Source organism: Xiphophorus hellerii, chromosome 13 (genome assembly GCF_003331165.1).
Source record: "Xiphophorus hellerii strain 12219 chromosome 13, Xiphophorus_hellerii-4.1, whole genome shotgun sequence".
Classification (NCBI taxonomy): Eukaryota; Metazoa; Chordata; class Actinopteri; order Cyprinodontiformes; family Poeciliidae; genus Xiphophorus; species Xiphophorus hellerii.
Genome location: NC_045684.1, coordinates 6104700 through 6120532, shown reverse-complemented (window position 1 = coordinate 6120532; position 15833 = coordinate 6104700). Strand labels below are relative to the sequence as shown.

Sequence of the window (15833 nt, the reverse complement as noted above, 5' to 3'; positions counted from 1 at the left end):
AAAACACACAGTTGATAGTTGTTGATTTTTTTGCACATAATAATACATAACAGTTTTTCTCTCTATCTGACATTAAGCCAGAAGAAGGTTTTTAGTTTTATCATTTCTCTTTGCTAAGTGCCAGGACAAAAAGTTGTTTGATAATTTTCTTCAAAGATAGGAATTTAAATATATCTGTTTGACTTCTGGTAATATTTGATCTAAAAAATAATAACTTGGGTCAAATGTTTGGGTATCCTTCTATGGGATCTTCTGTGTGATTTTCTGAAGTAATTGCCCATTTCTAATAGAGTCTAAAAGAATCAGATCTGCACAAACTTTTTGTTGAGACGGAGATTCGGACTTTGTAATGTTCACTCCAAAATATTGACTTTATTCTTCTTAGGCCACTTTGTAACTTAGCTGACATAATGCTTAGGGTCATTTGGAGGACCTAGTTGTGCCTAAGCATTAAATTCCCCGTTAATGTATTAAGATGTTGCTTCAATATTTCCAGGTAATGTTCCTCACGGTGCAATTTGTCAAAGCATAGCTGTTCCCTCTGCAGCAAAAGACAGCCACTTCATAATGTAGCCAATTCCCTATTGATGATGATGATGATTATTATTATTATTAACACTCATCTTTCTCTCTGTCAAGGTTTAATTTTCTCCATTGTGTAGCCATAATGATGCCACAAAAACAACTTTCAAATTCTGGGCTAAAGTACTATTATTTTGTCAGATAGAAGCCTTTACTGATTGAATTGATCAAAGAGCTAGTCAAAGATTGCTGCCTCTTTTCTGCAGCAAAAAATTTACAAAACTACACAAACAGAAAATCTCTAAACTTTCCACTTAATCTAATGTAAAAATGCCGAAAGATGCAAAATCACAAGAGCAAAACTACAACACTAGACAACTAGATATTTATTTCAAGTGTTCAGTTTAAACCAACTGCAGCAAGACAGAGGAAATATCTTGACTGATTTTCCATCTGAGTTCATTGAATGTGTCAACGGTGCTGAAAAGAAATCCCACTCTTTTTCTTCTGTGGGAGCGACCAGGCACTGATTTTGTTGAAGTTCCAAACAGCTTTGCCTCCAAAATAAACCTCATGTTTCCCAACATCCACTGCAAGAATTTTTATAATTTCAAAGGAGGAATAAAAGAGATGAGTAGCTGAAGAAAATACCAATTCGAAGAGGAACTAGGGAAGTTTTACAATCATGCAGAGACAGTTAGAAATTAAAAACAAAAATGGATGGTGGTCTAAGAGATGAAAATAGAGCAGACAGAGATGTGATGTGAGTGGTGACAGGAAATGAGAACTGACTGCAGGTAGGAGAAAAAACACACATAATGACAACAATTAATTAGGGTATTTCCTGTAGGAAACGCTATCATGTCAGCAGGCAAACAGAGCCAGCGGGACCCTGCTGATACAAACCAGCACCACAGCTTGCTGCAGCAGCTCCGAGGCTAATCACAGGCGCAGCTCTATTAGTTGTTTTCAATCCAATCTCATTTTACATTGGAGACATTTAGCTGACACACATTCACAGCAATTTACATAGAGCGCACCAAGGCATTAGGCTTTAAAGCCTCACTTCATCAACTTCACAAGTGAAGATGGTGTGGGTCACAGCAGCTGCAATAAAGACCAAACTTATATTCTCAAAGACATAAGAGGTAATATTGTGGAAGAGAAAGTTAATGAACATAGCAAGTTTGATTTATGTTTAATATATGCAATAACACAATGACGGAACACTTCACTGCACCTGAGTTTTCTGGAATATATCATACAGCAAACGTTCCTGCACACATACTCTCAGGGAACCGCATATGACCTGCATGTACAGTGGTTTTAGTCTCTCATACAAACTCCAAGACATGCCTACGTTCCTGAATGCAACAGGAGTATTACATATTTGTTTTGCTAAAACGTACTTATCTGTAACACAGTTGCTATAGCACAATCCATTGTTTTCTAAATAAATCTCCCAAAGTTGTTATCACACTGTTTTTTTTTTTAGCTTTTTGTGTATGTTGGTGAATCTAAAAAAACACTTTTTAGGTGGTCTATAAGAACTACTAGGTGTTAAAAAAAATAAATGGTTGAATTGGGAAAATAGACCAACCTAAACTTGCCAATTTGTCATTCTTAGACTGCACCACATAAGGCAAAGCACTCAACAGACAAGAGTTTAATAAATATGGAAACATCCTGCACATTATCAAATGATTAGACCGAAAATGTTACTATCTATGCTGTGCAGATCCACATTAATTTAGCACATGCTGAGACTCCAGCTATCTTCATAGACACATTTCTGTCCTCTTTGTGTGTAAAAACACCAATTCTTAGCTTTTAAATTAAACAATTGAGTTGTGATTGAAGAGTTGTAACAAACCTATTCTTCTGTCCATTGCAGGCTCTTCATAATGGTTGATAAAAACAAGATTATTGGATGGTAGTATTGAATCAATCAGTGCAGCTCAACATAAATTACAAAGAATACATGGGTCCTGTTTTGGCTCCCACAACTCACACACTTTTCCTTCATTCAAGACAAAAAATGCTGTAGAAATCAAATGTCGCAGAGCAGAATATTTATCTCTATGCTAAACAGAACATATGCCATATATACAAGGAAAACCAAAAAAAAATTAAAACAAGTTTCTAGATATTCGAGAAACCTAAATTATCATCACAGAAGTAGCATAAATGTTAAATTGTAAATTAAAATTTTCTGCTGCAGTAGTGAGCCACTCTTACCTCACTGTTCAATTATAACACAGTAGACTTTGCAGCTCTTATTAAAGAAGATAAATATGAATTCTGCTAAGTTGTAAAACTTCATTTTAAAGAACGACCAAAAATAATGTTTCTATGACTGAGATTTCAGCAGCAAGCTGCAGATTTATCCGGTGTTTATACAACTGGATCTGGCTAAATATGGTAAATAATCTCCCTAATGTGTCTTCCCTAATCTTCATGTCTTTTTCTTTTTTCAAACCCAATTTGTTGTTAGGCATTTGTGATAGTTACAACATCATTTATGTGACAGGTTAGGTCATAATGCTTCCATGATCTGATCAGATGCAGTCAGTGTAAAAGAAGAAGAAAAAAGGGCTTTCACCCAACAAAAGAAGAGTTCTTCGAATTAAGCACCCCATCTGTTGGGTAATGGGCCTTAATGCTCACCTAAATATAGGATATTAGCTTTCTTTTCCTTCAGGGGATAAGAAGATTTTGTTTTGCAGCAATGGCATCATGAAGCACAGTGTTGCTGACTCAAACCAGTATAATGACATGGTAATCCTCTCATTTAGCTGTTGACGTGCAACACATTTCTTCCTCTGAAAACAGCAGAGAGGGAAGAGGGAAGTTTGATCTCTGCACGTAACATCAATCATTCCTAAAAAATAAACATATGGAAATAAATATCTATCCATCCACCCAACCAGGGTTTATTGTTTTATTTTTAAAAAATAAGAAAAATCACAGTTTTGTGATGCTCATAATAAAGGAAAATGAATGGAAAGAGAAACCAACATATAGTATACATCTTTCGAAATGTTTATATTCCAGACATACAGCTAAAGCTTTTATCTTTGTTTTTTTTTCCCCTTTTGCTTCTTTGAAGTATATCAATTCTTCACAATAATATAAACAGTCACAGACAGTACATTTATTATTTCACTTAAATTTCTGTCTTGAACATACTGACTCACTGATCTTTTCTTACAGTCAAAGAGGTTAAAGTTATGACTACATAAATACTACGGAGTAAAGAAATCCGATTATATCGCAAAGTGGACTGAATCTCTGGATATATTCTGCACTGTCTTCACAGTATGAGTCCTGATTTCCTTGAAATGTGGAGCATCACTCTCAATGTGTTTATCTACATTTAACTGTAGTCGCATTGCCACCATAACATAAAATGTATAAAACACATATGCTCTGTATATATACTACAAATTGACCCACATGACACTCAAATGTTATAGTATTAACTTAATACTATCACTCAATCCCATGCAGACGCTCTGTCAGCAATAACTATGATCCAGTCACCTCGGCATGCCAAATGCTCCACCTGACGTCAGAGCGACTCACTTTCTGAACAACTGAAATAAATATTATTTGACTATCAGGGCTCTCATTGAGAGTTAATAAAGCACCAAATAGTTTTAGTCAGAATATGTTTAAGTAATCTTATTCTGAACATACCCTTTCTAGACTCAGTAAAATATTTCTCATTTTATATCCTTCATCCCAACTTGGACACATTATACAAAGCTGGGACACTAACTGGAATTCTATGTATGAACAGTAATTTTCCAGAAATGTGTTTTACTTATGAGACCCCAAAAGCTCCAATTAAATAAAAAAGTACTACCTTCCCACAAGTGCCCTTTTCTGGCTACAATACAGTATATATGTACACTGGAACTTGAAAGGGTAATTTAAGTAAAAGCCCAAGGAAACTACACTGGTTCTTGGTGAAAGTTTCTGTTGTTGAAATATGCCTAAAGAAACCCCAACCAGGAATCAACATACCAGAATAATTTTCTTCAACTATGGCAGTAATCAGTCAGAACTTGTTTGCATTGATTTGCAGTGACCCATCCCTCTAAAATGACAAGCGGGTACAAAACATGCCAGCAAAATGTCTCACACCACATAACAGCTGTCAGATTCCCTTATTAAGGGATTTGATGTTTCAGGCTTCCCCTTAATTTGTCACTCATCCTACTGTTGACATTTTGGCTTTCAAAAGAGAAAGGTTAAATTTGGACTGACAATGAAGTAAAATCCACAAAGCTGAATGATCTGAATCATAACTGGATAAGTTTCAGACAGTTTGTTGCATCTCTGGATTAGATCAAGATCTGGAAACGATCATTTCAAGGTTAAAAAATATCTATTCCCTATTCTGTCACTCCTCATACAGAACCTTATTTACAAGTTTTAAGTATGTGGTACCTCTAGTTTGGTTACTGGTTGGAACAGCTTTTTGAAAAAGGTCTTATTCAGACCTAATGTAGGATTTGAAGTGATGAGTCCAAGGTAATATTTGTTAGTGGCTAAAACGAGGGTTAACCTCAGTAAGCTGTAAAATAATCTATCTTTAACATTTATGGATCGTGATCAAGAGCAGTAAGAACATTTTATCATATTTAATATTGTTATGTAATTTAGTTTATTCCCTTGTAAAACTGTAAATATAAACAAATAAATAACCCAAGCAAACCCCATGAACTTTTTCTATACTGACATCCCCTACCTTCTATCCCTTTTTTACCTTGTTATTTGTACGTCTTTACTAATTAACAAGAAATTACACCTGGGTAGAACTACATAAATCCAAGTATATTACACCATAAAGGCATTTATACTAATGAGTCAGAGGAGTATGGCATGTACAAACAGATCTGGGTTCGGACTACAAATCCTGAGGGGTAATGACTCCTCTCCCTTCAGAGCTACAGCTGCCTTTTGAGACTGTTTCTTAACTGTTGGTTGTGATTAAACTGCAGTATTTGATGCTCAGAGATAAGAATTAGTTTCAGCATCAGATGCACACCAGATAATCAAATTTATACCCATTCTGAATCAAACAAAAAGGTCAGTAACTCAAGATTAAATTACATTTGTGCAATCGGGTAGCTGATTAGTGATTCAGGTGCAATTTGTGTTGACATTAAGTCTGTTCATCCAAGAGATTTTCAGGTTGTTTGTGTTATTAAAAAACAATCTAGTGCCATTTTCAAAGAGCGTGGTGGATGCAGTGAAGAGGCCACCTGATATTATACTGATTAGGCACCCTAATCTTTTAGAGATTTATAGATCCCGCTTTCATGTAGAGTTTTATTGTGTTTTTCAAATCCACTCCTGCTGTTGATTTTAGCTTTAATGATCTTAAGCCATGACTAATTAAGTTAGGTGTTTGGTTTTTTTTTTTTACTTTTTATTCTGTTTTTAGAAAAATGTATTCCTCATAAACTAGTACTTCTGACATTAGTAAATTAGTAAATTTAGATCATATTAGATCAATTAGTATTTGCTATGTAATAACTAGCAAGCCAGAAAAAGAGAATGCAATGTATCAAGGGACTATGGGTGTTTTTACACCTAACAGTCCAGTAGACTCGGTTAAAGAGCAAAATTGCAATATTTGCAACATTTTTAGCTGGAATGTTTTTGTTTTCACACCACAGTGTCAAATGAACCAAACCCTATGACCAACTTGTTTTCCCCTTTGCCTGTGGTCGTGTTGAACCAAGAACCACTAAAGGAAAGAACAAGAAAACCTCCAAACAAGACACTGACTGTAATTTCCTTCCTCATGAAATATAAACGTCATATATAAAAGCAACATTCAGCAATGGGATCAGCACAAGCTATTTCTCCCACAAATGCTTGACTCATGTGTTTGTCTACGTTTTATTTACCCAGAATTCCCTATGCTTTAGTCCACTTCCTGCTTTTGGAGCAGTCTACAGTCTGCTTGGTATTATGTATTGGGACTACGCCAGAGTTCACATCAATCACGAAGACCAGAGTTCACTCTTTTGTTCTGATTCAGAGCTTGATTACACAATCACAGCTGTCCAAACAAACTCGACATTCTAGGGCAATGAATTAGACATTGGTTAAAACGGACTAAACAGGGCTGGTGTGAATACACCTTTTGCTACCTTTAGTTGTTATGAAAATGTTGTATATATCAAAAATAATGGTAAAAAACATTTTAACATCTCATAATAGCCATATATGATGCCTTGAAATTGTTCTCTGTCTCTTTAAGAAGCTGAAACACTTGCCGTTTTAGCAAACTATCACAACAATGTTCCTCGATGATGCCGTTTACAATCCTTCTTAGGAGCATCGTACTGAGAAATAGTTTGTTTGCGAGTCAGGAGCTCGGCTTGGGACTGAAGCTCCAAGGTGAAGCTTTGGGTACATAGATGGCACATTGTATGAGTAGGCATTAAGGCACTCCTCAATGGCTGCCACAGAAGATTCAAGAATTTATAAAACATGCATTAAAGATTCAAAGCAACACTTTGTGTGTTTTAGATGAGGGAATGACAATGTAAAAAGCTCAAAAAAGTATATTTTGCATAATACCCCCTTTAGATGCAACTGTCAAGACTGTCAGGTGAAGTAGGAGATTTCATATACATAATTCCATACATATGTGAAAAGAACTGTCTCCTTTATAGGAAAAATTTCTGGGTAAAAACGTTACAGTGTCAAGATTTTTTGCTTTTTGCTGTAGGAGTTGTTTGAATGAAAATGATTTGATCTTTAAATGATCATAATTTGCTAATATCAAAATTAGCTAAGTCTGTTCAGATATTTGCTATTTTTGCAAATATTAAATATATCTTGGAGATCAAAGAATAGCTTTTGCTCATTTTAAATGGCTTTGCTGATGTTTTTTTTTCAAAGCACAGAAAAATCTATGAATATGATGGAGAAACAATGGCAAACTGATGACTAGACAAAGACACACGTAAGCAGATGAGTGGAAGGGCCTGTGCAGCGGTGTGAAGGTGATGGATTGACCTCTGGGTCTCCTTTGTCCCTGGGAGACTTGGACCGACCGGGTGAAATCTCCGGAGGCAAGCCAGCAGGGAAAACTACCAACTCCACTGTCAGCAAATATAGAGGAGTTGGAAAATGGAAGGATGTACGTGGGGAGAAATGGAGAGTAGAAATTAGAGAGTCAATTAGACTCTAATTTCTGAGGCAAGGCTTATGTGAAGGTGTGCAGGAACTTAGCTGAGTGAGAAAGGAGGGAGAGGTGAGGACAAAATAGGAGAGGTGAGAGGAAGAAGCAGGATCAAAAATATATTTATCCATTTGTCTGACTCCTTTTGCCCCATTGTGGTCTTTTCGTGGCATAAAGAAACTATAAAGAAAATAGGGACGACCTCAATTATATTTTTAAAGCACACAGGCATAATTTATTTTACCAGAATCTGTTTTACACAAGTAAAAAAAAAACTGTCCAACACTGTCTATTGGGTAATGTTTGATCAGCTTCTATCTGTCAGAAAATGAGCTGCAGGTATTTATGTCTTCCAGCACTAATCATCATTGATGGGAATACCACACCTAGAGGAAATGCAAATTTTCTCTCAAGGCACTCCAAATGTTTTGCATAGAATCTCTGAAACTGACAGCAACAAATCACAGGCAAAAAGAAACAACATTAATCAATTTCACCTGTACAGAAGACAGCTGGCAGCTCACTCTTACTCATGATGTGTGACGTTAACATCTGGGGCCCAGTCAAAAATAATGAATTAGCCTATTCATCTTGAAAGTCCTACTTATCAGAAACTTTTTCCCCCATCAGAGCCTGTAAGATAAAGTGATATGTCATCCCTGCATGCTGTTTTGGCTTACAGCCTTTTACCTGGAAGGTAGCGGTACTAAGTGTATTTTCCCTCCTGTACATTTGTTGGATAAAATACTACCAAAGAAGCCTCTTTAAATTTGAATTCAGACTGCACTACAAAGTCAATAAGTAGCCAGGCCTTGTGCAAAATAAGATTGCAGAGAGCTCCTGCTTGCACATCATAGAGTAAGAGTTACCCAGTTGTCGAGAGATATGATCAGGGCTACCACGCAGTACGGATTTCAGCTAGAGAGAAACACAGCAACCCCAAATTATCCCAGGGCTTAGATGTGCTGGTTGCTGGAAGACTAAAATATTTTTTAACATCTTAATTTGCTGTTTAGATTCTATACTCAGATTAAAACCCAAAATTGTATTTAGTCTTTTGCAGCGATATGTGTGACTTTTTAAACTCTTGAAAGTCATGGCTGGTTGGCTTATGAATTCCAATTTTCTTGCAATAAAACTCATTGTGTCTATATGCAACAAAGTCTTAGAGTTTATTTTACTAGATGCGTAGTTTACTTTGTCTCTTCAGGCATACCTCACATGTTTCAATTATACTTCCGTCTTCGTCATAAGTGTCAGCTGTTGTACTCAGAGGCAGTGTCATCAGTCAAAATAATGACGAGTCGTTATTAGTCATTATTATTCTGGCTATTGCTGGCTGATCACTGGAGAATGTTGCTCCAGGTGGAGGATTTTGTAGTTTTTGTGCATGATTTCTTATTACTTAATTCTTGAAAACAATGCCACAGAGAGCTGTTCGATGTGCAAATCATGGTGTAAAATGGCATGCTGGATGGGGTTCAGGGCTCTGCACACAAACCCCTTCAACTAGATTCTTTTCATGCTGTGCTATCACACTGAAACCAAGTTTTCCAAATTTGCTGTGATCCAGTCATGTAGTTGTAGAGAACAGGGATTATATGCTCAAAAGTTCATACATAATCTGAAACACTCAGTGTAATTAATCAGCTAACATAGTGTCACAGTTCAAGATTATAACCAGGTTCATGCAAAAGAGCTGTGGCAGAATATTCAGGAAATGGTCCAAGCCTGATTTGGGCTTCAGTCTCTCAAGTCTTTGCAGAGAACAGAGACTTACTCTGCTTTACCAAAGGATTAAATTCTTACTCAATTCTCTCTTCTGAGAGAGAAAAAATGACTCAGACAACCAAATCTCAACTCTGCTGTGCGTTTGTGGAGAGCACATGCTTCAATGTCAAATGCTGACCTTCACCAAACAATGTAACAAGATTGAGAGAAAAAGATATTCGGAACGAATGACAGCAGAGACAAAAAAAAGCCAAAATGAAAAGAGAAGTAGATTGATAGACAAAAGATAACAGGAGAGAAAATGCATCTCGAGCTGAAACAGTTATGTAGAAGAAGCCCATGATGTGGAGGAGATAAGACTTCTTCTCTTCATAAAAACAACAATGTAAAAATGGAAATTGGAGAGCTTTGAACAGAATCTGTATCACTGCAAGCACCACTGTGTATGTGGCATAGTTTCTGCAGACTGTACAAGAGAAAAAGAAAAGTAGGTTGAAGTGCATTGAATGTGTTGTCAGAAACCCTCTTTGAGAACTCCAGATTCAGGACACAAAACAAAAAGAATAAGAAGGATTTTGGTTGTGAAAACTCATCTGCCTGCACACTTGGAGCAAGAATGTATAGTAGTGTGTAAATCTCTGCTAATCGTGTCTGTCTCAGGAAACACAACGCTCTCAGTGACACAACAGTTTTGTAAATGTATTCTTGAAGATCAATGAAAACAGAAGATGTTTTGTTTTGCATTAATAATTGCTTTGACCTTCTGATATTTCTGTTCAATGCAAACTAGTTTTCTTTGATCTAAAAGTGTTTTTATTTTATTTTAAACATTACACTTCTTTCTCATCTAACATAAAATCATATCTACAACTTATCAGATTATTAAAAACATTTATGTAAAACTGGAGTTTGACTTTTTTCAAATTATTGACTGCTGGACCGCTCGGAAAAAAATGAAAGACATTAAGGATTCTAATCAGTGTTATTTGATCATGTTAAGGATCACTGGAGCTTTTACTGACCAGGTTCTTTAGAAGTACAAAAAGCATTTTTCAATTGTTCTACAGCATGTGTGTCCAAACTATTATCTAGCAACTTTTGCATAAATACGTCTAACACATCTAAATCCTCTCATCAGCATGTCACTCAACTCTGCGGAGGCCTTGTAATGAAACACTCAGGTGATTCAGATATGTTAGAGAAGGAATTTTTCAAAAAGTTGCAAAATTGTAGTTGTCAAGGACAAGACAAGGGCAACCATAAACAGCAATATTTTGCCTTCAGTTTTTGAAATTAGAAGCAGGTTGTGGTTTTGCCTCTCTAGTCCAGAAAACCTGGTCAGTTCAACCTCGATGGAACAGCTGCGGACATGCTGGGGATCTGGACACTGTCTCATGGAGGAACAAAGTTTGGGAGGCCTGATGGATGACTGAACAGGATAGTTAGAGTGGTATCAACTGACTTGAGGGAACAAATCTACCTCCAGCTCCTTGTTGCAGACATGATTAATCACTTGAAGGTTGTTCTGACAGCCATTGGTATAGACAGTAATGACAAACAGGAAAGGGTGAACCTGGTTCCCTAATTTGGGTAAAGGAACAGGAAGTTGAGGAGACCAATCATTGAGTGTCTCCACATCTGAAACAGAAACTTGTGCTCCTTGACCACCTTGTCACTACAAGTACTAGAGGAGAAATATTTTTGATGCCCTTATTAGGAGCAAAAAACTGAGAGGGGTCCTTAAGGAACAAATTTGTGCTTAACAGATAACCAAGATGAGAAGCAGGACATGAGGGAGGCTCACCCTCCAGGGACCTCCATAACCTCCATAATTTTGGCAGGAGAAAGTGAGCGAAGAGCTCATATAATGAGGCTGAGGCTTTGGAGATGAGGGATGAACTGAAAATATCCTTAAATGAAGCAGGGGTTATGGAGGCGGTGACTGAGTTAAGATGTCGCTGATTGGACCCAAGAAGACAGGTGTGATGTTTCCTGTCTGACAACCAGAGAAATTGGTCAGACTTTCAAAGACAAAGCTGATGTCAAAACATCCAAGGCAAAGTCTAAGTTACATTCAATATCAAACAATTTGAGAAATCTCATTAATGGCTCTCGACATGAAAAAGTGGATTTTCTTTTTCTCTTTTGGTGTTACTGTTGCTATGTCTTTTAAAAAATGACCTTGTTAAAAGAGTTTAACTGACGAGATAGCCACAGCTTTTCATTTCAAGAACGAAAAGAAATGAGAAATGAAATTCAGCAGAAAAAAACACAAACATAACTATGAGTCAAAGAGAATAATATATCAGCCTCTAGTTAATAAAAAACATTGTTGAATTATTGGAAGCTTTCCAGCACTGCAGCAGAGGAAGAAGCAAAGAACAGACATGATGGGGGGAAAAAAAGAGTGAGGTGGAGAAAATGAAATAAAGCTTGAGTGTGAAAAGGAAGAGCAGAGTGATGAACAGAAGGTTTGTCTCCTGTGGGATCGTTCACACCTACAAGGTTCAGTATCCTCTGTGACTTCAGCTCCTCTGCAGGCTAACACCAACAGAGAGGAGAAATCAACCTCTGGAGGAGTGTCAGCGGAGATGAAACACAGGAAATGCCAACAGGTCCCACACTGTGGAGGTGGGAGTCTGCCACCAAAATGAATTCAACCGTGGGTTCAAGTTTCTTTCTAGCTGTTAATTCGCCTAAAATTTGTTCATTCATGTTATGTTTAATAGCCATTTTCTTAACTTTAATAGCCATAATTTTATATCTCACAGTGCACAGATCAAGTACAAATCCACAACTATTTGGTATCTGCCCTTTAGGACATTTTAACTCACTGGGTCTTAATGAGAACGGCTGACACAAGTGGTATGTAATGAGTCAACTATATGAAATTATGTATGTTTGTGATCAGTCAAGCCTGATGTTCTGCTTCTGGTCTTTATATTATTATAGTGCTTCTTGACTGGGTCTAGAGACATTGGACCAATTCCAATCCAACCCCATTCACCCTCCTCTAGTCCACTCTCAGTCCATTCACTTTGAGGGTCTGCCACATTAAGCTGCACTCTAAACCAATTAGCCCTAAGTGGGAGGGGGTTGGAAGGCCCTCCAAAGCCAAGTCTGCTTCTGTGCAGGCTCACTAACAACACTCTTCAAAAGTGCACCAATTGCCTTGTGTCTGAAAAGGACCTTACTGCACACATTTCTGAATATAAATTCCACTCTGGTCATGTGACAGACCTGGCTCTTATGCAGCTTACGTACAAAACGGGGCTGTAAAAGGACAGGCCAAAGAAGACGGTAAAGGTTTTGAATTGTGTTGTGTGTTGACCTGCAGAGATCATCAACATTCAACAATGGCACATAAAATCATATAAAAATGCTCAACATGATAGATGCTTTTTTAGTTTCACACAGGTGAAAAATAGATTGAAGTACAGCAGGAAAAACATTTAAACTCAATTTACTGAAAAGCCAACCCGAGTTTTATTTTTTACTGCCTACTGTAGATTTTTACTGTTTCATTTACTTGAAACTACAATAGAGTCCTGAGCTTAATGAACCAATTTTGCCACATAAGATTTTTTCCTTATGTGAAGAAGAAGACAATAACTGACTGTATTTTTTGTTGTTGTTTGTACCTCTTTCGGTAAACAAGCACAATGATTTCACTCAATATTGACTACTGTTCTAGTGTAGATTGCAAAAACAAGAAATGTAAAGACATTGACTAATGCTGCTTGATCTGCTAGTGTGCCATAAAAATAGATTTAAAAACATCACATTAAATATATGCTATGCTTGCACTCATCCCCTCATGTATAGCAGGGCAAATTAGTAATTTTATTAGGAAATGTGTTTCTGATGGGCCTGTTCACATAAAATTCACAATGAATGTCTGCAGTAACCCACGTAATACACACATAACAAATGTAAAGAAAATTAGTCCATAAAAACGTTATGTGTGATAAAATTGTATTAGACAGGAACTAAGTATCTGAGAAAATGAGATTATGAAATTAAGAAATCCTGAGGAAGAGGAGGAGTAAGAAGGCATAGGATACAAGTGCAGATTAAGTGGTTTATTCCTATTATTAACCAAAGTCTAGAAAACTATGTCATTTACTTTTCTGCTTATTTATAAAGATGTTTTAGTGAATTTACTAAATACTTATTTCCTGTGCCACTATTTTTATTTTGCTAATATCTGATCATCAGTATTACATATTCTTCCTAGTAAACTGAATTACTTCCAGTGACATTTTAATTTATTGAATGATAAAGACAAACAATTAAGATGTGGGACATCTCAGTAAAACAAACTCTCTAGACAATTAAGGATGTACTTATGATCTTTTTGTAAGTCTGTTTTTATCATAACTTTCATCATAAGATTAGATTAAGTCTGATTTTTGCAGAAGTGTAACTTGGAATACAATGCATGTCATTACATTAAATAATGTTATAGTAAGATTTTCAATAAAAGAAGGCAGTGATTCTGACCTAGGACAGAGACCATATTGCAAAACTTTGGATTTTAAACCAAGCCTAATATTGTGAAAGAAAAGTTCTCAAAAATCCTACCAATAAACTGTGGAGAACTTCTGCAAGTCTGTGCTCATAAGTCTGATGGCCACACCCTCTTGTCAATTAAAGTCGATAAAACACTGTTGTCTTGGCAGTGCCTAAAGTTTAACACTTCTCTGAAATCAGTGAAGATATACAACTCTCAAGATTAAATGGAGATCTGAAGATGAGGCAATGAAAAAGGGTTGGAAAAAAGAAACCTGCCACACAGCTGTAATAAAGGCATCCTGCAATCCATTCAAGCGTTACAAGAGGGATTACAGAAGTTTGCTACTGAGAGACAAAGCAAAGGCCTAGCAATACCAAAGCTTTGTTCAACCCTTTCAACTGATTCCTTTTGCAAACATGTCTTCTTTGAGACTCACATTCCTTAATTGACACTGAACTTTGTCCTTTCTTGTTTAGACTGCTTGCTTAGACCACATCACATGTGTGTCAGGAGAGATAAGTAATGCTTTGATAAGTTGTATTTACCTTTGCCTTTTCTCATTACTTATTAAATTTTGAGAATCAACCAAAAGAGAGACATGTTAAATAAGATGAAGAAAACTAAAATATTTGAAGCAAAATAGTGAAAGAGTATTAGTCTCATGCTGATGTCACACTGGAATTTCTAAAGCTACCTATTCAAGAGCAAGCCATCAATCAACAAAAACCTATAAGTAGTGAATAGGTTCAGTATATACAGTATGGTATAGTTATTTGGTTACTCATAGGCTTAAACTCCTGGCGAACTTGCAAAATCCCTTTTTAATTATGCTGTTTTTTTTCTACTGCTCTCCATTTACATTTTACATGCAATTAATGCTGCTATTAACTGAATGTTTTTTCCTCTTTCAGATAAGATATACTTGGCCCAGTAATTCTCATCTATAATCATGTTGGTCATTTAGTGTTTTAATTATATTCCAAATTGCACTAATTGGATAAAAAGCCAAGCTGAACAAGTGAACTAAACAGAACTTCCTTTCATTATCTGGAGAAAAAGCAAGACTGGTAAATTTAAATTTTAAAACTCAGTTCTTGGTACATTTTAAACATTCCAAGACTTTCTGTTTTGGAAAACACCAGAGGGTTTGTGAAAAGAGACCATCCCTTGTGACTGGAGAACCTGAGAATTCTGCTACAAAAACTCAAAGGAGAAGAGTTGTCATATTTTTGATTAATAAAATATATAACATATTTTCTCTAGTTTCTCAGATTTATCATTGATTCACCACACTGTGCCAGCTTTTATTCAAGGCTCGATATGGCATTAGAATGCCAATTGTGTCCAGGCCGATTCACTAGCTTTCTCATACATATTGATTTAACGTCTTTTAAGCAATCATACATTTCATAGTAAATATTAAATTAATGTGAGGTTAAACAAGAGACCCCATCAACATGCATCATCTTCTCTTTATCTGTCTCAATCGTGCCTCTGTCCCCATCTTTCGTTTTTTTACACAAGAAATAAAACAATGATTGACAGCAGGCTTTGTTTTGCCCTCCAATTTGTCTGACCCATGGCAACCTGTCGCAAGCAAGAGGCTAAGAGTCATGAAAAAAGGCCAGCAACTTGGGCAAAACGTTAATCAGGCTGTTGCTAAAATTAAAACATGGCTCTCTCCGTTGTCAGTGACAGGATCATTCCTGTCTCTTGGGGAGGTGTTAAATGCTGGTGGGCACCCGAATGGCCAAAACCTTCCCTTCTCTTCTGTCACTGTCACTCTACATCACTGTCTGAGCTTTTGTCTGTCTGCCTGTGAGGTCTGTTTTTTTATCTTCTCTATGCTGTTTT

General features: G+C 36.5%; 1 protein-coding gene across 1 annotated transcript in view; it reads right to left on the bottom strand.

Annotated features, from left to right (window-relative positions):
- The window catches only part of LOC116731683 (glutamate receptor ionotropic, kainate 5-like), a 207830-nt gene that overhangs the window by 91753 nt on the left and 100244 nt on the right, over window positions 1–15833 (bottom strand). The window lies entirely within an intron of this gene.